The 23790-nt window shown below is 32.2% G+C and overlaps 1 protein-coding gene across 1 annotated transcript in view; it reads left to right on the top strand.

Annotated features, from left to right (window-relative positions):
• Nucleotides 1-12780: 12780 nt before the first annotated feature.
• LOC145317430 (uncharacterized) overlaps nucleotides 12781-23790 on the top strand; it is a 37391-nt gene continuing 26381 nt past the window's right edge. The window contains exon 1 of the mRNA XM_080158517.1: nucleotides 12781-13263. The gene's annotated coding sequence lies outside the window, so the exon portion shown is untranslated. The remainder of the gene's footprint in view (nucleotides 13264-23790) is intronic.

Here is a 23790-nt window from a genome sequence, read left to right on the forward strand (position 1 = left end):
AATTCACGAAAATACCAGTTTGTCGAGAACTCTTAAAATAATCACCTATTATGTATTAATAATTTTAATGTATGTATATTTAAAATCTAATGATCATTATAGATTGATCATTGGATAGATATTTGGATCTTGAAAAATTATAGAATATAGAGTATATTTATTATATTCATATGTATCAAAAATATATAATCAATAATGTAAAAATCTAAAAAAATATATATATTATATATTACAATTATTGATGAATCTAAAAGAATGATCAGCATACTTTTATTTGATATTATTGTTTTAAATTTTTTCATAATGTTAAATTTGATTCTATTTGACGGCTGGCCGCATATTTTATCTTTAAATTTTTGTTGTAAATTTAAGTTTGTTTAGATTGTAAGTACATGATCATGATAAAAAAATAAACCTTATAAAAAAAGATATGAATATAAAAAAGGATATCAAGGGCCAGAAGTGATCTGTCTATGGTTGTACAGTTTTATTTAATTCAAATGAAAGGACATATTTACTAAAATTACAATAATTAAAATTTCCCGCGCGCCCCAGTTTTTTGTTGGCACGCGCGTAAGTACACATGTACACTGTGCACAGTCAACATTTCATCTAAAATAAATAAATTTAACGATTTAGATTTTAATTTTAGTTAATATGTTCATCAAACATCAAAACATAATATTTATATACTTTACCTAATAAAAATTTTCAAAATCAATCTGTTGTGTTTTATTTTATCCACGGTAAAAACAGACTTAATTTTTTTTATTTGGGGGAGGGAGTACTTTTTCTCTGCCTACAGTTTACACCTGCAGTGTCCTAACACTTTTTAAATATTTTTAAAAATGAAAAAAATAGCTTTTAACCCAAACAAATATCTTAAATTTCAGCTGCAGCTTTATTCTATTGAAGCAATGCTCAGACGCGGCTAAAAGTTGCAGGCAGCTAGCCGCAAATAATCTGCAGCCAACAGTAGGCAAACTGCACTATTTTTGGCGGCTGTTGGGCCTGTAAAATAAATATTCAAGATAAAATTGATCTTAAAGATAACACTAAAAAGTAAGTTATAGAAGTGCCGCGTATAGAGGAAAGCGGATATTTAGGCGAAGCACAAAAGGATATCAAATTATTTCGGCCTTGATATTAATTATTAATCGTCTAAAAAAGAGGATCTGCGCCAAATAAAAACAAGGATGACATCCATGAAAGCGAAGCTCTGAAACGGTAGGACAAATACACATTAACACTTGTAGAGGGTCAGAATTTAATAAGCAGAATATAAATGTTTAAAAGATAAACAAAATTGTATGTATATTTGTTTCAAAACTGCATAAAATTTTTTTGTTAAAAAGGTTAAAAGCAACATTTTACGTTATGGGCGGGCCGACCCTTTTTATAGAAAAACTCCGCTTTTAACAAGGGCATAGTTAGTTTTTTTTTATTTTGGTAGGGAACTTATTGAGAGAAAAAAGATAAATTTGGCGAGTTTAGAGGTACTTACCAATGTCATAAATAAATGCAAGAGACTTTTTATCCAATTATATAAATTAGTAAGGTTTCGGGGAAGATTCGCAAAGGATGGTTTTAGGCAATTTATTTTGAGATATAACACTGGGAAAGGCTAAGATAAGATGTCTGACAGCACCTTGACAATTTTGTTGAGATGGGGGAGAGGTTATTAGTGGGGTTTAGCTATAAAAATTATTGTTAACATTCAAGATGCTGTGAATATTGGTGCAAAAAATATGACGTAACAAAAAAAATTAGCCAATGAGAGGCCATTATTGACCAATGGTAAAATTTATAGTGACCTCTCATTGGCTAATTTTTTTGGTTACGTCATATTTTTTGCACCAATACTCACAGCATCACATTCAACCCTACGTTATGAAATTTCCATACATCCCCCCCCCCCCTTCTTTCTCTCCTGTGCACGTCACTGTCATATTTACTGTTTTTATTAAGTAAGATGTATATATTGTATTTGAAGTATTCTCTATTTCTTAGTGTGTAATAAGTAATTCTCTTCAAGACTCTTCAGTAAATGATCTTATTTTACATATTTACATACAATATTCTTATTCTGTAAATAAAGAGGAAAAGTTTTTCATTTCCTCTTTAGTAGATATAGACAACCAAAAGTCTCACAAATTTATTGTTAAAGAACGTGTCCTAACTTTTGTGATTTTTTAAAAATAGCTAGTCGTTGCTCTAAGAAAGTGGTAGATGTAAAATGATCCATAAAATTTAGATATGCAATCGTTCTTTTTGTAGACCTCTCATTTTTGAAGTAATTAAGGTTTTTTTAATTAAGTTGGTTTTAAGGTACTAAAACACAACAAAAAAAAGAAGAAAATTGTCATTATGAACAAAAATAGTAAGATCTTTAATTTACAACCTTACTTTTTGAATTCTGTGAATCAAAACTTTTAACTTTAGGAGCTCGTCACGAATGGGTTAAAACAAATTCACAAAAGTTAGGACACGTTCTTTAAGCTTTTTATTTACAACTAGTGTGGTATCCTACCAGAATAATACTAGGAACTGACGGACAGCAGTTATAGAGTAGTCTTGCTATAAATATTTGTTAAACAATATGATTTGAATATACTTACTTTACTTAATTAAGCACTAGGTTTAAATGAGATGATTGGTATAGACTAACTGTGCTGCAATAATAAATAAAGCGAACTCCAGGCTAAGCCAGAATTTGGAGTCCACTGGTTGCCCATGAGAGACATGAACAATCCCAGCCAGAGTCTCACAAAGTTTCAACTTAAAGAAAGACAAAAAAACAGGGTGATTCTGAAAAACAATACTAAAGGAAAATTTCCCCACAACCCTATCTCTTTTTTCTTCCACTTCTTACCCAAACTTTACTCCAACCTTACTCCAACAGAATATTAGATTTTGCGGCATTTTCAATTGCAATTAATTGGCTGAATAGCAGCCCCTAGACAAAAAGAAACATTTGATTTTAACAAGTTATTTATCTATTTATGATTGTCTCACGTTTAATATGCATGATTTAGGATCAAAGTCCATTATGATAAATGTTAGGTTAGGTTACAAAACACACGATACTACACTAGCGAGTTCACCCTTAGGAAACTTGAGGGCTTCTCGAAGATCGAAGGGAGGTGAGGATATCGCACAAATTACTTAAAATTTTGTTTTAGATGATTCATATCAATCGTCTGGGTGGATGGGCTGAGGGGTTGTTTTTTCGGACTCTCAGGGCCAAGAAAACTGGAATCAAGCCTATAACTTTTGTATTTTCTATCCGCGGAAAACTCTCTATATAAATATGCGATAAATAACTATTCTGCACAACTTTGGGGTATAACTGTATTTCCCTTTTGTATGCGACAGAATAACACAAAACAAGAAAAACAAAGTAGCGCGGCGCTGAGACAATAAATTACATAAAAAATGTAATAGAAACTGGATGATAAGTATTACATACAAAGAAAATGGCAAAGCATTTTAAAGGGTGTTTAAGATTATATGATTAATACTTACTAGATTTAATTTTTTTGCAGGCAATGTCAATAATTCACTTATCTTTCAATAGGCTCAGAAATTTGAAAGCATTTTCTGTTAAAAACTAATAGGAAGACGCACAGAACTGTCCAAAGCGATATTGTGTGAATCTAGATATCATTTGACTTTTAATAACAACAAATCAATTACATACAAAGATGTATAAAAACGCTACTGGTTTAAAAGGTTGTGGTAAAAACCAGAGATAGGGGGGACAATGGACTGTTTATGACACTTGTCCCGAAAGGTTAATAATAACCTTTTATTTTTCAGTGGCTTAACAACTTTAGGGAATTTTACTGAATTTTGATCGGTTGGTTTTTAAAGTTGAGTGTTCAAACGTTTCAACCACTAATTCTAATATACAGAGGGTAACTTAATGTGTCATCATTATGGATGTACATCATTTTATCGGCCATTGTCTTATCCCTTTAGATCCCTGGGTAAAAACCCTCTAGATCTGAAACACCTATTAGTACTAAAGCACAGTACAAAGTAAAAAGGAAAGTATAGAGAAGAAGAAAAATAGTTTCGATAAAAGACAATATATTTTTTTCATGATCATATTTTAATAACCAATATTTCAAAATCATTAAATAATTGAAGGTGTAAAGTTTTCTAATTCGTAAAAAAAATTGGAGAGGAGGAGGCTTCAAACCCTTTATTTGTTTCTGTTTGTGGGGGTGTCCAACTCCTCAAGTAAATAGCTTAAAACCACCAGAGGTCCAGTAGCTACATTCCCTAAAAAGTAAATCCCAATCGGTTCAGCGGTTACTGAGATCTAAAGCTTCATACAGACGGATAGACATCGTACTACATTGTAATATATATTACAAGAAACCATTTATGATAAACTAGCTGCTTCGCCCCTAGCCTCTAGGGGCTTTGCCCCAAGAGGTTTGATCAATCTAATTTTTGTATTTTAGATTTAAAAAGAAACAGTAATTTTTCATTTTTCATTTTTTGGGGGGGTTGGGGGTGTCCCACCCCCCGAGAAAATAGCTTAAAACCATCACAGGACCAGTAGGTATATTCCCTGAAGAGCAGAGCCCAATCGGTTCAGTGGTTACTGAGATCTTAAGCTTCTTACAGACGGATAATCATCGTACTGCATTGTATTATATATTACAAGGAACAATTTATGATTAATATTACATAATATTTTGACCATACTTTACTACTTGTGGTTTATGTATGTGGTGGTAGAATTGAGAGGTTTATTTTAACTAATAAATTAATTGTTAACTAGTACAGTGTGTTCTATAATTAGCGTCGATCCGTCCCTTCGGGAACGTTAGCTCTTTTCGTTAATTTGAACAGGTTAGAATTATCCAATCGATTTCAAACATTGTATGATTATTCCCAAAACAATTAGGTACGATTTAGGAAGAATAGCAAATATGTTATCGTTACCAGAACGTCCATTCCGTTTCAGAGACTCGCTTTCATGTTAACTAGTATAGTGTGTTCTATATAGCATCGTCTCCTTTAAGTATTTATGTTTTAATGTAGACAAAGTTTTCTTTTCCTTTACTGTAATAATCTTACTGCTTTTCTTGTATTAGTAACTTTATTAATTTAATTTTCAATTTATATTTCACTTTATCCGTCCGTCAGTCCGTAAAACCTTTGGGGGAAATAAGAATTTTCTCAGCTGCTATTAAAGCTAAACCTTGTGAACATTCCCATCATTATGGAGCATTTTAAAGTATATAACATCCAGAGCAACTGCTTTATTGCTGCGTTTTTTTTTACTGATTTTAACATATATTTGGAAAACCAAAATAAATTTGATGTCACAAAGATAAAAACACAGTTAATATTTTTTTCAACAGGTAAGAGAAAAAAAACCAGGAGGGAGAGGACATTGGGCTGTTTATTTTACTTGTCTTCAAAGTTTTATAATTATGTTCTTATTCGTTGGTTTAACAACTTTGTGGGCCTTTATTGTATTTTGATTGGTTGATTAATTAAGTCGATTGTCCATACGTTACAAGCACTAATTGTAATCTAAAGAAGGGGTAATTTTGTGCATTATCATTAGGGATGTACATCAATTTATCAGCCATTGTCTTATCCCTTTAAATCCCTACAAAAAAGAAAAATATTGCTTTAGTATATACTAGCGGCTTCGCCCCTAGCCTCTAGGGGCTTTGCCCCAAGAGGTGATAAAAAAAATTAAGGCGAAATTCGTAAAAAATTAATATTTATTGTTTTTAGTGAGAGAATGTTGCTATTCTTTCATTCAAAATAAATGCTGGAATAAAAAATATTTTTGAACAAAGGACCAAGGAAATCTTTTGCAAAAAAAAAAAAAAAAAAAAAAAAAAAAAAAAAAAAAAAAATTGGGGGGGGATTTTTTTGTTTTTGGGGGGGTTGGGGGTGTCCCACCCCCCTAGAAAATAGCTTAAAACCACCACAGGACCAATAGGTATATACCCTGAAGAGTAGAATCCGATCGGTTCAGTGGTTACCGAGATCTTAAGGGACGGACGGACAGACAGACGGACAGACGGTCAGACGGACAGACGGACAGACGGACAGACGGACAGACATCGTTCTACTTTGTATTATAGATAAACAATGGACGCAGCAACTAATTTTTTTTTACTTCATTCAACATTTTTGGCAGCTAGCGTATCCCTATAAGCTTTAACGGCTATTAGCGGATGAGAAGACTCGTAACATTGTAGATAATTGCAGCTGCGTATAAGACTTTTGGATTGCGCTGTGGCTTGATTATAGTCATTTAAAAATAAACGTATTGACAACATCTACAAACTATACTGTTATAAATTATAATCCTAAACTAGAAATGAGAAGACATGAAAAGCCATTCAAAATTGACAGGCTTTTTATTCAAGGAGGAAGGGGACATTGAGCTGTTACACTATTCCCCAAAGTTTTTTTAAAAGCGAAGCTTTTCTATAATTAGGGTCGGTCCGTCCGTCCGTCCGTCCGTCCGTCCGTCCGAGATAGATAGCTTTTATTCGTTAATTTAGGCATGTTAGAATTGTCCTATCGATTTCAAACTTTGCATGATGATTCCTGTAGTAGTTGGGTACGATTTAGAAAGCGTAGCAACTCTATAATCATTACCAGAATGTCCGTACGTCCATTTTAAACAAGTTGATTTTTCTACCTTTTAAACAACAAATTTTCAAGGGTTTTAATTATCCGTTTGATCTGATTTTTGGTATATTGATTCCTGGGACAACAAAGAACAATATTATAAGCGAAGCAACTCTATAATCCAATGTCCAAAAATGTAAGTATGTCCATAAACATTATCCTGTTTTTAAGCAGTTTTTCAACAAATTTACCTACAATTTTGATTCGACATTTATATACATTTATGTTCCGATTTTTCAGTTCAGATACTATACAAGTGTTAATGTCCGTTTGTCCTACCGTTTCAGTGCTTCGCTTCTATGGATGTTGTCATCCTTGTTTATAAATGTTTCTTTCTTGTTGGATTATCAACTTTAGGTACTTTTATTTGAGAGTCCAAATGTTTTGTAACTGTAATCTACAGAAGGGTTAATATTGAGTATCATCATTGGGGATAAACATCAATTTAACGGTCATTGTCCTATCCCTTTATTATTATTATTATTGCCTTTTTAACAACAGCAGCCATAGATTTAATCTTGAGAAAATCTCAATGTTCATAAACATATATAATTTAATTTTAAGATTTGAGAAGTGGTAATTTCTCCTAGGAGTATAGAGGTACCTGCCCCTAAAAAAGTTTTATTAGGGACCTATATGAAGCTTCAATTTAAAAGAGAAATTGTAATGTCTAAGGTTATGTTTTTAACAAAATTTAAATGAAATTATTTGGAAATTTCAAATATATTTTAAAAACAAAACTTTTATGAATTTACGTAGTCAACTAACATATTTAGAGTAGCTGCGCCCCGTGTACTGAGACCAATGATATAAAAAAGCCAACACAAATCTGACATTTGTTACACAAAATGTTTGAGTTGTTTTGCAACATAGGTTGTGTAGGTTTATGATGAAACAACTATACAAAGTGGATATTTATCATATAATTAACCCATGCTTAAATATTAAATCGAACCTAAGTATAGAAAAGCATCGCTTCAATTTGTTGTATGAACCAGTTTTAAAAATCTTGGGAATTTGGAAGTTACTCCAAGCAGCTGTGAGGTAGACTTAAACAAGTATAATGACTTCCATTGTAGTGCAGCCTGTAGACGGGCTTTATAAACACAATCATTACAATAAAGTAACAGGATCTCTGTCTGTCTGTTTCTTTGTCTGATTGTACCGAAAGCTCTCACTAACCACTGAACCGATATGGTTCTTCTTTAAAGGGTAGCTTCTCATAGGCTCTAAGAAGGTTTATAAAATTTATCGTAGAAACAAGAATAAGAAACAGCTGATTTAAAGGGCCACTAGAGGCCTCTATGGCGTAGGGTCTAGTACTAAATAATGCTATGATGCTCTATTTTAAAGTAGTATTTACTTCATTATATGTTTTTAAAGTAATTTTTCTGATCAACAAAGTTGTAAACGTCTATTACTCTTATGAAAAGTTATAAATACAAAAAAAGAAATGTAATGGATAAACTTTATATTTTATAAACTAGCAACTACGCCCCTAGAGGCCTCTAGCGGCAAGTAAAATGTTAATCAAAAATATTTAAAGTCTGCTAGGTGGCGATAGTGATATTTTTGTTTTTTGGGCGATTTCACTTGGAAGTATGGTTATACCCTCTCAAAGATAGCTATAAAACTTCCCAGGACCCATCATTGAAAAGCTACATTTGTACATGAGAACCAGGTCGGTTTACCGTTTAGCGAGATCCTTCGGTACAGACACAAACACAAAGATCCTGTTTCTTTATAATAAGGATAATGATCATGGAATATATAGATACAGTAGTGGCATTGCCTCTCGCATTAAGGTACTCTTCGTTCGAAGGGGGCAGATGAGAGCTTCCTTTAAAAAGCACTTAATCGTTTCAATGGTCCAATTCATCTGTTCTATTAGTGTTCGAACCTACAACGCCAAACGCTTATAAAAATATCATTCGTATTATTAGATATCCTTATAAAAAAAAAGTAACAAAATGCTTCCACCGGCCTCCACCCTGTCAAAAGTTAGTTTCTAAATATAGAGGCCTCCTTGGTCGTACCTGCATCAATCAAGAGAGAGAACCTAAGCTTTAAATAACAGTCAAAGTATTATAACAAGGATGACAACATCCATAAAAGCGAAGCTCTGAAACAGTAGGACAAACGAACATTAACACTTGTATAGTGTCAGAACTGAATAATCAGAATATAAATGTATAAAAGTCGAACGAAACAAAATTGTAAGTAAATCGGATGAAAAACTGCTTAAATACAGGATTTGTTTAAGGACTTTCTTATAACTTGATTATAGAGATGATTCGTTTATAACAATTTACTTTGTTGTCCTAGGAATCAATGTTCCAAAAATCAGACCAATCGGATAATTTTGTCACATAAAAATTTAATGGTAAAAAAGTTAAGAATTAACATGTTTAAATTGGACGTACGGACTTTCTGGTAACGAATAAAGAGTTGCTTTGCTTTCTAACTCGTACCTAACTCCTATAGGAATCATCATGCAAAATTTAAAATCGATAGGACAATTATAAACGAAAAGAGCTATCCGTTACATACGGACCGACCCTAATTATAGAAAATCTTCGCTTTAAAAGGCAAGGTGGGTGGGGACATTGGTCTGTTTAAATCACTATTCCCAAAAAAATATAATAATGATTTCTTATTTGTGTGCTCTACAACTTTGGGGACTTTAATTGAACTTTGATTGGTTGGTTTATTAAATCGAGTGTCCAAAAGTTTAAACAACTAATTGTAATCAACAGATGGGTCAATTTTGTGTATCATCATTGGGGATGTACATCAGTTTATCGTCCATTGTCTTATCCCTTAGATTCCTGGATAAAAGGTAGTAGAAGAAGGTAAATTTGAAGGTGTAACTGATTAATTCTGGAAACCCAGGAATCTTAAGGATAAGACAATAAACGATAAATTGTTGTACATCCCCTTTATGACAAACAAAATTATATTTTCTTCAGATTAAAAGTATCAGTTGAAAATAAGTCCTCAAGTGCAAGTGTTTAAGGTAACTAATTAGAGAACGAATTTATTAAACTTTGGTTACCAGAATAATTTACTGTCCAATGTCCCCTCCCTCCACGTGGAAACCAAAGAAAATCGATCAACTGAAAATTGATTGACCATTTCTTCTCTAATTTCCGAAGTTGTACAGCAGATAACCCAACTATAACCCAAAGCTACTTTCAGCTACTCCGGTCAAAGGGAAAAGCGATATAATGTATAACAATTTATACATTATACATTCAAAATTTTAATTTTTCATATTTTTATTTTTTTGGAAGTTTGAAGCTTTTTTAGCTAATAGTAAATATTGTACACAATCAGAAACTCAAATTCAGCTGACCAGAAAATCTTATAAGAGTATCATTTCACAACACACATACGGTAGATATGTTGGATGCCACCAGGGATCTTAAGGGATAAGACAATGGTCGATAAACTGATGTACATCCCCAATATTGATACACAAAATCACCCCTTCTGTAGATTAAAATTATTAGTTTAAATGTTTGAACACTGAACTTATAAATCAACCAATCAAAATTTACTGAAGTCCTAAGGTTTTTAAGCCAACGAATAAGAAAACGTTTTTATAAAACTGTTGGGACTAGTGTAATAAACAGCCCATTATCCCCCCTCTCTCTTTCTCTGTCACTATTTGCTGTACGCTCGTGATAACATGGATAAAGGAGGGAGGGGACATTTGGCTGTTTATTACACTAGTCCCCAAAGTTTTAAAATAACTTTTTCTTATTTGTTGGCTTAACAACTTTAAGGAATTTTATTGAATTTTGATTGGTTGATTCATTAAGTAGAGTGTCAAAACATATTAACCACTAATGGTAACCTACATAAGGGATAATTTGTGTAACATCATTAGGAATATACATCATTTTATTGCCCATTGTTTTATCCCTTTAGATCCCTAAAAATAATCATTGGATCAAAACAAGACATTTTATTTTAGATTAGTGTTCTATAGTTAAAATCCACCTAGATTTGAATATTTTTATAGTGAGACATTTAAATTCAAAGTAACATCCTCTAGACAACAAACCTTTTCTTGTAATTCCATGTATGTATGATTATGAGTTGCATCTGTTTGGGAAAGACTGCATTCTGCCCTCCTTAAACAATGTAAACGTCTTTAGTATGATGCAGTGTAAGCTGGCTGTACCTTCACCCAACTACCATCGAATGTGTAGCATTATAATTTTAATTACTCTTTTTAAAAATAAAATGTTTTGTCAAAATCATAAATTTTTATGTTATGAAAAATAGACAGTAGCTGGAAACATAATATTGTCGGTAGCACGCCGGCTGCAAGACATATCATTAGAGCTCGGCAGCCGCGCCTCAGCCGCGCCTCAGCATCAAACTATAACTCACTAGTGTGACAAATATTTATTTTTCTAAAAAATGGATTGTCTGTTTAGGAACAGTAGTAGACATCCTAAATTTTTATGGTTATATTATGACGATTTAGCTGAGGCTAAAGCACGGCTGCCGAGCCCTGGATATTATATCAATATACCATAATTTAATTGCCAGTATTCGAGTTTTATCTTCCTGTATGCTCCCAGTCATTAAAATCAATTATTTTTCAATCTACTCACACTTTCAGATTTTTTTTTATTTTAGTCTAAATAAAATTCACAGATCAAAACTTTATTTTATTAAAGAGCGGACAATGGACTGTCAACTATACTCTGCCGTTTGTTGAGTTGAAAACCTTGGTAGCCTAAGTTGATTTATGATTGGTCTGTACAGTGTTACATTGTCCCAACATTTCAACCAATATTTCAATCAAAATGAAGAGTGGTTCTATTTCCACTATTACTTATATTTATCGCCTATTGTCCCATTCCTGAAGATCCTCGATTTTTTACATTTTGTACAATCAATTTTACCTAATTGTACAGACATCCTATAATATACAGTAATAAAGTTTTTTTGTCCTTTAACCAATGGACCGACAGAGTTTTACATTTTAAGGAAGCTTAACAGAGGTTCTTAATAGCTCTAGAATAGATGCTATTATTTCAATGCAAAGCTCCTAGATACTAAAGGTGCAGCCGCTAAAAAAATATATAAGAATTGTTATAGCCAAAAAAATACCTTTAAGCCTCTAGAATTCGAGCATTAGTTATTTAGTATGTGACGTTAAGACTTAAGGTTTAAACTATAGGATAATTGTTTAGATGCTGTCCACGCTACCAGGATTGCTTAAAGCTGATTTCTCCCTTGTGAAAACTGTACATACATACGTAGTTGACTTGATATAGATGCAGTCGCCAGATAGATTATAAAGAAATGTACACAATCATCATTTATACTCTCTCTCTCTCTCTCTCTATCTCTATCTCTATCTCTATCTCTATCTCTATCTCTCTCTCTATCTCTCTCTCTCTCTCTCTCTCTCTCTCTCTCCCTCTCTTTCTCTCTCTTTCTCTCTCTCTCTCTCTCATTTCTCTCTCTCTCTATCTCTCTCTCTATCTCTCTCTCTCTCTCTCTCTCTCTCTCTCTCTCTCTCTCTCTCTCTCTCTCTCTCTCTCTCTCTCTCTCTCTCTCTCTCTCTCTCTCTCTCTCTCTCTCTCTCTCTCTTTATCTCTCTCTCAATATCATCGATATCTAGTACATGTATATCATATATATAATGTAGAAAAAAAGAGAAATATGAGAGTCTGCTTTAAAGTTTCTCTCTCTCCCCCTCTCTTTCTCTCTCCCCCCCTCTCTTTCTTTCTCTCTCTCTCTCTCTCTTTCTCTCTATCCCTATATTAGAGAACATTCCACGTTCACAATAATATCATCCGTCCGTCTGTCTCTTCTTTACTTCCTTTCTCTGTCTCTATTTACATTTCCCCCTTTTCACGCATTTTCCCTTTCTCTCCCTTTCTCTCTCTCTGTACTATTCCCCCATTTGCATGGATACAAGCAGTTGATAGCGCATGGCAAGGCCTAGCCCCATCCTTCCCCCCTCTAACTACATCTTTTTTTCTTTTTCTTCCCCTCATTTCACGTTCCCCATTAATCAAATTTACCCCCCCCCCCCCCTCCACCCCTCCATGTGTTTACACTCTCTCTCCTAATAATTCTTTTTATAATGTGGAAAGGAACTTAACAGTGATCGAGTACGGAGCTGTGGTGTGTGTGTGTGTGTGTGTATTGAAACAACTTAGTGTAAACACTCTTCTCAATGCAATAAAACCTGTTGTCCAAAAAATCCCCTAAACCTGATCTAAATTTACTTAGTTTTCACAAAAAAATGGTGATTTAAAAACATTACAAAGCATGTAGTGTTCATAGAGAAGATTTTTATTGAAAATAGTTATAAAAATTAAATAAAAGGTGATTAAAAATGTTGTGATATGAAAAAAGTGTACGTAATTACATACATATTTTCAAGTTAGAAAAAGTGTTTAAAAGGCAAAAGCGTCATTGTCAGCTATACTTAACTACAACTTGCTTAGCTGCTACACATATTATATATTATACCATATTACAAAACAAGAGACACACAAAAAATATTTTGGAATGTTTACAATTATGGCAGAATTCTAATGGGTAATTAAGGTAAACATTTTTTATTTTTATTAAAGCGAAGCTTTTCTATAATTATGGTTGGTCCGTCCGTCCACCAGTCCGTAACGGATAGCTCTTAAACAAAATCTTTTTGTATGATATAATCATCCTATTCATTTGATTTTTGGAGTTCTGATTCCTATAACAACAAGGCACAACGTTATAAGCGGAACAACTCTATAATCTAGTCCTAAGAATGTAAGTATGTCCTTGAACAGTATTCTTTATATAAGCAGTTTTGCAACAAATTTATTTACCATTCTGTTTAGGCTTTATATTTTACTTATTCAGTTCTGACACTCTAAAAGAAATAATAAACCCACAAAGTTTCCCTTTATGCTGATTAAACTGTTAATATTTATTTAGTTTATCTATTTTTTTATTCAATACTCGTTCGATATTTTAGTGTACTTTAAAATACACATGTTAATGAATTACGTTTCATAAATTTTTGAAAATAAATCTATTCTAAAATTAGGGTCTTTATTTTGTTTAAAATTGTATTCTTATGTTTGATTATCATTGCGACTCCATAATGCCCTTGGTCGTCCTTGATGTTCTTAACTGTACTGTACAATTTTTACTATAAACTATCTTTCATCTAAATGATTAAAAAAAACTTGATTTGGGCAAAATCAAACTTGTCTCGTTGTTATTAAATACATGCAAGTTTCGTAACAAACAAGGACTACATTATTCAGGAGTAGAAGATCTTATTCGTCAATTAAAATAAATATAGTTAATCTTTGAAGTTCATAGTAAATTTGAGCCAAAACTAACCTTGAATAAAAAACAAAATAACTATATAAATAAGCAATCTTTTTAATCCTTACACATAAGTAACATAATGTCTGTCTGTCTATCTATCTGTCCTATTGTACCGAAGGATCTCGCTAACCGCTTATTAGATATGGTAAAATGACAGCCACCAAAAAAACTGTTTTCTTTTTAAAACTTAACTTAAAAGGGGAACCAACTCCTCACCCCCTTCTCAAGTGCCACGCGAGGCCTCTAGGAGGCAAAGCTGCTAATTTACCGATAAACCATTACTAAGTTTATCTATACAGAGCTTAGTAAAACCTTTAAAAAAAAAATTAAATAATTAATCAAGTAATCTATTTAATTGAAACAAATTTAGTCAAAAAAACCGTACTACAAATATACACTACTGAAAAAAAAATTAAAAAATAAAAGGAAGGTGTTTAAAAAAATAATGAAACACTACTCTTTTATAATTTCTGATGTCAAATAACGCTTTTTCAGCCATTTTAAAAAATAAAACTTGTATTTGTAGACTGAAAAAGTCAGACACAGCCCACAGGGTGACAGGGATAGATAAATTTATGATAAAATAAAATTCCCTCAAAAATTTCTTCTTTTTTGTACTTGGTTTTAATATTTTGATTGTACATTTTTATATTCGTATAAAATTAGATATAATACTATACGGTACATGATTTTCAATATGGTTTAGAACCGGTTCTTATCGAGGGGATATTAAACGGTTTCGACGCCATACTGGAAAATAGATTATCTTTTATTGACGTATCTCTGTATACGTGGCGAGACTGAACGTGTGTTAGCATTTATCATACTTCAATGTCAAAAATAAAAAGTTAACAAATTTAACACAAAACAAAAAATAAGCTAATTTTAATTCTTATAATAAAGTAACAGGATTTTTATTGTCTATCTTTTTGTCTGTATGTTTGTACCGAAGGATCTCGCTAACCGCTGAACCGAAATGGGTCTCCTTTACTACAGGGTAGCTCTCATAGGTTAATAACTGCATAAAGACAATTTTAAAGTTTTAAACTCTTTATTCATAAAGAAACTATAAGTAAACATTAATTTTAAAATTCACTATTTTGCCTGGGAAAAAACGGCAAAAAATTACCTAACTAAATTTGCTCCAAGAAATACAATTAAATAGTATTTATAGACAGAGAGATCTAGAGAGATAAGGCAATGCACAATAAATTTATGTAAATGAATGGTTGAAACGTTTGGACACTTGACCAATTAAAATTAAATAAATTTCCCCACAGATGTTGGGCCAACTAATAAGAAAAAGTTATTATAAAACTTTGGGGATTAGTGAAATAAACAGCTTAATGTTCCCTCCTCCGTGATTTATGGATGTATATTGTATAATTATAGAATAAGAAGTAGAGGAACATGGAATGCAAACTTTTATTACTTCTATTATTTAGGGTTTGAAAAGAGCTTTCCGTTTCGGATGGAGGGACTGACCCTAACTATAGAAAAGCTTCGCTTTTAATAATACGTTATCTATTGATTTCTTATCTTTTGTGCCTTGTGATATTATTTGTTTATCAATCTCAACTACGCATGCGTTTCTTCTTATAATCCTGATATAAAAGTAGCAGGATGTTTTTGTGTCAATCTGTCTGTTTGTAATGAAGGATCTTGCTAATTGCTGAACCAAAGTAGCTTTTCAAAGGTCCTAGGGTGTTTAATAACTATTTTGGGGTAGGGTACTAACACCGACACAAGAGAAATCGCCGTAGAATTTATTTAACTTTTTCTTTTTAAAACTACAATTGAAAGTTGGGAGTTGATTCCCCCTCCCCGCCGCCTTCAAGGGTCCCTTGAGGCCTCTGCGAGCTGCGAGTGTATATAAAAAGTAGAAGGATGTCCGAGATTCAATCTGTCTGCTTGTGCCGAAGGATCTTGCTAATTGCTGAACCAATAAGGTTCTCCTTTACAAATTAGGCTCTCAAAGGTCTTGGGAAAGATTGTGGTTGAGTTACAACCCCCCTCCTCCTTAAGGGCCTCTAGGGGTGTAGCTGCCAGTCCTTATATAAAAGTAGAAGGATGTCCGAGATTCTTTCTGTCTGCTTGTGCCGAAGGATCTTGCTAATTGCTAAACCAATAAGGTTCTCCTTTACAAATTAGGTTCTCAAAGGTCTTGGGAAAGTTTGTGATTGAGTTACAACCCCCCTCCTCCTTAAGGGCCTCTAGGGGTGTAGGTGCCAGTCCTTATATAAAAGTAGCAGGATATCCGTGATTTTTTCTGTCTGTTTGTACCGAAGGACCCCGCCAATTTCTGAACCAATATAGTTCTCCTTTACAATGTAGCTTCTTATAGGTCTTGGGAAGTTTTATAACTATTATAGGGGGGCGTTTGTTTGCCCGGACCTTTGGCCTCTCGGGTCTAACAAAACTGGTTTTAATTTTAAACTTTTTCATTTCAATATTCACAAAAAGCTGTCTATAATACGATGTGATTGATAACTATTCCCTGCCTCAATGACGCAATAGACATAATGAAAATATTTACGGTAAGGGCGTGTACATTTTTATCCATGGAGTTGCACGATCATCCTTCTAAATTTAAATTCGCCCCCACCCCCCAAAAAAAATATATATATAGCTTACCTTCCATTGTAAAGTAAAAATAAAATTACGACACTTTTTAACATCCTTTTTGTATTTTTTGACATTATGATATACATATAAAGTTACCTAAAGAAGGCGTCTTAACTTTTTTGCTTTTTATTTAAGATAGCTAGTCGGTGTTTTTAGTAAGTAGTAGATGTAAAACTTAGAATTAGATACCTATGCAATTGGTTTTTTTGTAGACCTCTTATTTTTTAGATAATTTAAGTTTTTTTTTTAAAAATGATTAAGTCGGTTTTAATGTACTAAAACGCAATAAAAAAAGAAGAAAATTGCCATTATAAACAAAAAAATAGTAAGATCTTTAATTTGACATCTTACTTTATTATTATTATATTATTTTATTATATTATTTATATTTGTAGTAAAAGATAGGATATGTTCAGGAAATCAGCTGTAATTAATTAGCAGAAACAAATATGTAACCATATGACCATATGTAACGCAGCAGTAACCAATTTAAGTAACTGTGGCTTCTAGTCGATTGGTTTGACACACACAAATTAAAATAAGAAATAAACAGCATGACTAGATTGTGTTATCTGAAGGCATTGGTCTGTCTCAAAAGAAATGGTTCCACTGTACAAAGTAATTTATTGTATACTGGTCTTTTTGGCAATCACACTGGTGTGGCTCTAACTCAGCAATGCCAAATAATTGCTCTAACTCAGCAATGCCAAATAATTGCTCTAACTCTCTCTTATCCAAAAATGTGTCTATATTTTCCTATATTTTGCGCTAGTATTAAATATTTGGTAATTTGTATGGAACTTTGAAAAAAGTATTCCCCCCCCCCCCACCCCCCTCCCGCGAAAAAACACCTAAAAGTGTCCTAATTAAAGAAAAAGACAATTATAAGAGAAAAAGGTTAAAAAAATCTTTTTCTTCCTCCTCTTTTGTTTTTGATGATAGAATTTTTTTATCTTTAGTAACAATTGAGATCAATTTTTAAGAACCTGTCTTTTGTGTATATTAATAATAAGAACTGGCTTTTTAAAGACACTTTTTTCACTGAGCTCACAATATAAATCATTAACGTATAATCCGTATTACTATAGAATAAGAATATCTTATTTAAGGTACAACGCAATTTTTTTTTAATCGCCTGTAGATAAGGACCCTCTGATAAGGCTAGGATTAAAGCAGCAGTTTTTGAGTATTTTTCAATGATATAATTAGAAAAACGTCAACAATTTTCAATAAGATTTACTTTCATCTAGTCTGTGCGTCATGGACTATTTGTTTTTGTATTTGATCTTGGCAGATCATTATTGCATCTGTGGCATATTTTTGTTTTGTTGTTTTAGTAGCGTAGCTTCTCTTAATCTATGGTTTGTCAGTCAGTCGTGTCAATACAATGTAAATGCAGATTTTAAAAACAGAACATACATATTGTTGTAACTTTTAATTTAAGAAATTTTAGCTTTTTTTCATCCTGTTCTACTAATGGACAAAATTACGGTAAAAAAAATATCCGATCAGTTAAAGTATTAAGTTTTTTTGTTTGTAGCAAAGGATCTCGCTAATCGCTAAACCGATATGATTCCCCTTTACAATGAAGCTTTTTATAGGACCTGAGATGGTTTTAGCATATTCTATTTTTATAAATAAGTTTTAGGCTATTATTTTGCCCTTTCATTTCCCTTCGAGTACAGAGCCCCTAGATGTTAGGGGCGCAGCCGTTAGTATTTATAATAATAACACAGGATGATTATATATCACTGAAATAAATAAATGATGAAAAAATCCGTCAAAATGTTGTTCAAAATCCGCAAATTTAGTTTTATTCATAAACATTTTGATAATTGCTTTAAACTATATTCATCCGCAATAGTGGATAGATCTGGAGGACCCTAACATTTTCTCAATCTAAAAGAAAATTTATTGTGCAAAACTGATAGTAAGATGATATTGAATATTATTGTTAAGATAATATTTTCTAATTGTACACCAGGGAGAGAGTACAATTCCCATTCACATCAATAATTAATTACAAACAAGAAAATTTATTTCCATAGTTAGCGCAGCAAATTCATTTTTCAGCAAGTGCAGCAAAGATGTTTCGGAACTGGTTTTTGAAATATCTTGCAATTTATTTTTATTTTTTCTAAATCCGTCAATGAAAGAGAATCGATGGCTTGAGATGGGGGGGGGGGGTGTAGAGAGATTATCCACCCCCTTCCCCCTCACCCTTGAACCATTCATGAATCATTTATTTACACATTCAAGTAAATTAAAACATTTATTTAACACTTCCTTTTAATACATTCGGGACTGTCTAAAAATAATCATCAAGAAGGTGTTAAAATATTTAGTTCACAACCCCCCCCCCCCCCCCTCCCAACCCCCGGAAAAAGCATTGTAGAAAATAGTTATTCATCGCATCTTATTATAAAAAGCTTTCCGTAGATAAAAAAAAATGTACAATTATAAGAATAAAACCATTTTTGTTTTTCAAAGCCGTTCTGGAAATCCAGATATTTGTTAACCTTCTTGGACTTGCGGATAGACACTATGAAGACGGCATACGGACAACAAGTTATCTATAGAGTAGCTGTGATACTGCAAATATGTCCGCATAACAAGAAGTAAAAATATGCTAATAATAAGTACACCATCAAAAATTCCCCTATATCTTCTTTTATTAATTTATTTCTAGGTTTATATTCCCCTAAAATGTACAGAAATTTACAGAATTTTCGTAATATTTCTTAACGTTCGTTATAGTGAATTTAAATCGCCAATTTCCTTTATCATAAAGTTTTTTTATGTAAGCAATAAAGTATTCTTTAAAGAGAGCGGGTTTTTACAGTGTCTATAATACATAATTTTAAAAACCTATCTAACCCTGCGGGACAGTCAAAAGCTACTGTGAAAATACGATGAAACGCCCCTGAAGAGGCGATGTCATGAAACCGACAATCCGCTGCTACTAACAACTTTGTTAAGTGCATACTGCATATACTGCACATACTGTACGTATTGCACATATTGTACATGAACCTAGTAATAGTGTCGGACTGATTATGACGTAAGAAAAAAAATTAGCCAATGAGAGGCCAATATTGACCAATGGTAAAACTTACAGTGGCCTCTCATTGGCTAATTTTTTTCTTACGTCATAATCAGTCCGACACTATTACTAGGTTCATTGTACATGATATTAATATAACATAATAGATGTTTTATTAATAATATTCTGCAAACCACCAGTCTTAATTATCTTATAATTCTGCATCTATTATTTATATTATAAATACATAACACACAGAACATACTGTGTACTGTGAATTCTATGACATAATAGCCACGGATAAAATAGCCTCAAATGTTAATAATTAGCATAGCTACAACGTTCGCCCCCCTGGCCTGCCTGACCCATCTATGTTTTAGAATATCATGGTGATATAAATAACGACTGATGCTGTGGAATTTTTAATATAGCTCAAATTAGTTTAGAATATCTTTACATTTTTTAAAAAGTTGGGATTGTGATATTTTCCTTATTGAGTACCTAAAGGCTTGTAAAACAAATGATAATGCATTAGTATTACCAATATTTCCTTTCAGATATCCTTTACAAAGTAAGGAAGAAAAACTGGATAGGATCCATTTTAGCAAACAAAAAAAACTGGGAATAACATATAAAAATATTCTGTTATGGTCATTAATAAAGAAACTGTTAAAATGTGTAAAGGTCAAGTGAAAAAATTTGTATTTCATTCTTAATCCTATGGAATTTCTTTAAGATATTTGATTTTAAAGACAAATATTAAAGTTTAAATAAACAAACAGAACGCCAAATAAACTATAAACGACTTAAGAGTGAAAGGACATGTATGAATATGATATTGTTGTAGTTATATTTATGTTTGGGTTATCAATAAAATATGTTTTATTATTCACAAGGAACCATCATCATCATGATATATATTCTAAAGATTTTTGGGGAATAGTCCCTTTCGTGGCAACGCCCCTTAAGGGACTTTTAAAATGGCTTTTTATTTATATTTTAGGTTAGGTTTTATTGGGTTAGGTGATTGCCCCACCGGGTTAGGTAATTGGGGCAATCACCGCAGGGTTAGAGCCCCCCGCAGGGTATAGAAATAGGAGAAAAGCTACTGTGAAAAATACGAAGAATCGCCCCTTGAGGTGTGTTGCCACGAAAGGGACTATACCAGATTTATGTGTATTTTCTTCCTTCTATTCACCTTATAACAACAATATTTATTATATTAAGGTTTGGCAGCTGCCGCAATGCTCATTTCTTTCAATTTCAGCCGCCAGTGAAAAATAGATAATAAAGATTTGCAGCCGCCGGCCCAATAATGTTCATCTATCTTTTTTTTGTGGAACTGGATTTTAAATTTTTTTTTGTTTTAAACTATTGTTGGTTTCTTTTAGAGTTTTCAGATACGACTGCCTAGCCCTGCAGTATATATTTGCCATAACAAACTGTATATTCTTGTATACATAGTACATACATTTTTAGAATGTAACAGAAATCTTTTCAGAGAGTAGTACTGTTTGTTATATGTAGTATATAATAAACAATTTAGAGGAAATACATAATATAATATGTAGATGGTCCATCTGACCCCATTTTTCGTCAAACTTAAAAAGAGATTTTTTGCTGACAGAAACCTTTGTTTACATCTTGTTACGGGCGACGAATTTTTTCCACAATATAATTTTTAGAAAGCTAACTTTCAACCGATGAGATGTCTTGATTGTACCTTTATAATTCTCCTATTGGCTGATTTAGACAGTATGTCTCTAGGTTATCTCTTTTTTTGGACATAGCCAATAATAAGTATAAAAACAAAAATGTACATATTAAAAACAATGACAAATATATCCATCATGTAACAACAGGGAAGCTACTCTGAAATCAGGGTATCTGAGTAAGTCTGTTCGTACGGGACATCACAATTATTGTTAGCTTGTCATTGCTGCGCTATTATTATGTTTAGGTCAAAATCATAAATGTGTGTAATCCTTTTCACTTTAACTGTTACAGATGAATAATTTCTTTGATTATTACAGATTAAACTGGATTTATTCAATAAAATTTCTCCAAAATTAGTAAATAATAATAGAACAAGAATGACAACATCCATAAGTGGCGAATGAAATAAAAATAAATTTATTAGAAAAATTTACGAAATTATTTTAGTTTATTTTTCTATTCTTTAAAATTTGTATTTTGTAGCATTAGCGACATGCCGACGGTCCCAGAAAATTAGATACTAGAAGCTAAAAAAATGATCTGTTAATCTTAAATAGCAGCCGAGTAAATTGCATTTTTATAATAGCGTTACATATTGAAGGATAGACAGACAACGTGAATTATATAGTATCTTCCATACTAAGAAGTTTTTGAAAGCCATTTCCATAGAATAATAACATTTAAAGAGAGAAAATTTGTTTTTGTTTGTTGGTTAGGTTTTTTTTTGTTGGTTTAATGTATATTCAAATTTTTCGTGGCTACTCTAAAACTTGCGTTGTCTGTCAGTTCGACAGTAAATCCGCAACGCTAGTGGGGAACCTTGATTTTCTCAGCTCCTATTTTAGATAGATGAATGATTTTTTCAAAGATTTTTATTACTTGGTCTGTTAGTCTGTTACTCGCTCATGCCACAAAAGACATGTATGTTTATATTTAAAGGTTTCACTATTTCTAATTTTTCTATTCTTGCTCTCTTTTTGTACGACCCCTTGTCTATAGCTCACTTTGTTCATTTGTCAGTCTCTATTATTGAGCTTCGCTTTTATGGATGTTTCATCCTTGTTAATGGTAAATAGTTTTAATGAAAAGAATAAAGAGAGAGAGAATTCTTTTCCAAAAATTACCATAATACGTTGTTTTTCAGTATCTATTATCTATACAATAATAAAGAAAATATTTTTATTTCTCTAATATTTTTAATATTTAACAATAATTAGAGGTAAAAAAGTTCTCATTGCTTTTGTAAAATGGTCAATGATTTATATATTTTCATATTTGCCTTACAGGCTAGTGACGTTTAAAATTAGGTTATACTTATTTGAATACTTTATTATTGAGACTGGCGTACGAACAAACCCTAGTTATAGAGTAGCTACAGTAAAAAATATTATTGATCACATTCATAAATAATTCTAGTATTCACACATATCATTTTAACCATATGTTAATAATAAACAAGGATGACAACATCCATAAAAGCTAAGCTCTAAAGTGGTTGGACAAACGAATAAACGAATATTAACAATTTATTCATTTTGTATTAATAGGTGTCCCATGGGTGGGTGGTAGCGAAAATGATGGGTGGGGGGGGGGGGTAACACCTCGTTTTCTGGGGAGAATTACACCTCTATCTCTCCTAAATAAAAATTAATTTAAGGGGGGTGTGGAAAGACTATTTTAAACTTAATTCCAAATAAAATTACCCCTATCCGGCTCTGGTAACTATTTAACTACCACCTGTTGTAACATTTTTATAACCATATAATTAGATTAAATCATTTTCTTGCAGAGAGATATTTTCCCAAAAAATAGATTCATTAAACAAGGACAATACACTCCAAAAGTGTAAGCAAGGAATAAATTATAAATATCTGGATATTGATTGAGAAAATATTCTTTAACAATAATATAATAAAAAGAATATAATGTTATAGAATAGCTTTCGATAATCCAAAAATCTTCTTTCCTATTTACACTGAAAATGTAGAATGTTTTCCGCAGATAGAAAAATTAACCAGACAACAAAAACAGGAAATAATAACATGATTTTTATTTTATTAATTTTCTGAAAATAACAAATTTTTAGATTATGCTTTTAGTACTTATTAATAGCAAAAAATTAACATTTAAAAAATCAAAATATTCGGGAATAGTCCCTTTCGTGGAACGCCCCTTAAATTTTTTTAAATTGATTTTATATTTTAGGTTAAGTTAGGTTATATTGGGTTAGGTGATTGCCCACAGGGTTAGGCAATTGGCCCCGCATGGTTAGAACCCCCCCCCCCCTACACAGGGGCTAGAAATAAGAGAAAAGCTAATGTGAAAAATACGAAGAATCGCCCCTTAAGGTGCGTTGCCACGAAAGG

The sequence above is a fragment of the Acartia tonsa genome, chromosome 4, assembly GCF_053477335.1.
Source record: "Acartia tonsa isolate MP-2025a chromosome 4, ASM5347733v1, whole genome shotgun sequence".
Lineage (NCBI taxonomy): Eukaryota > Metazoa > Arthropoda > Copepoda > Calanoida > Acartiidae > Acartia > Acartia tonsa.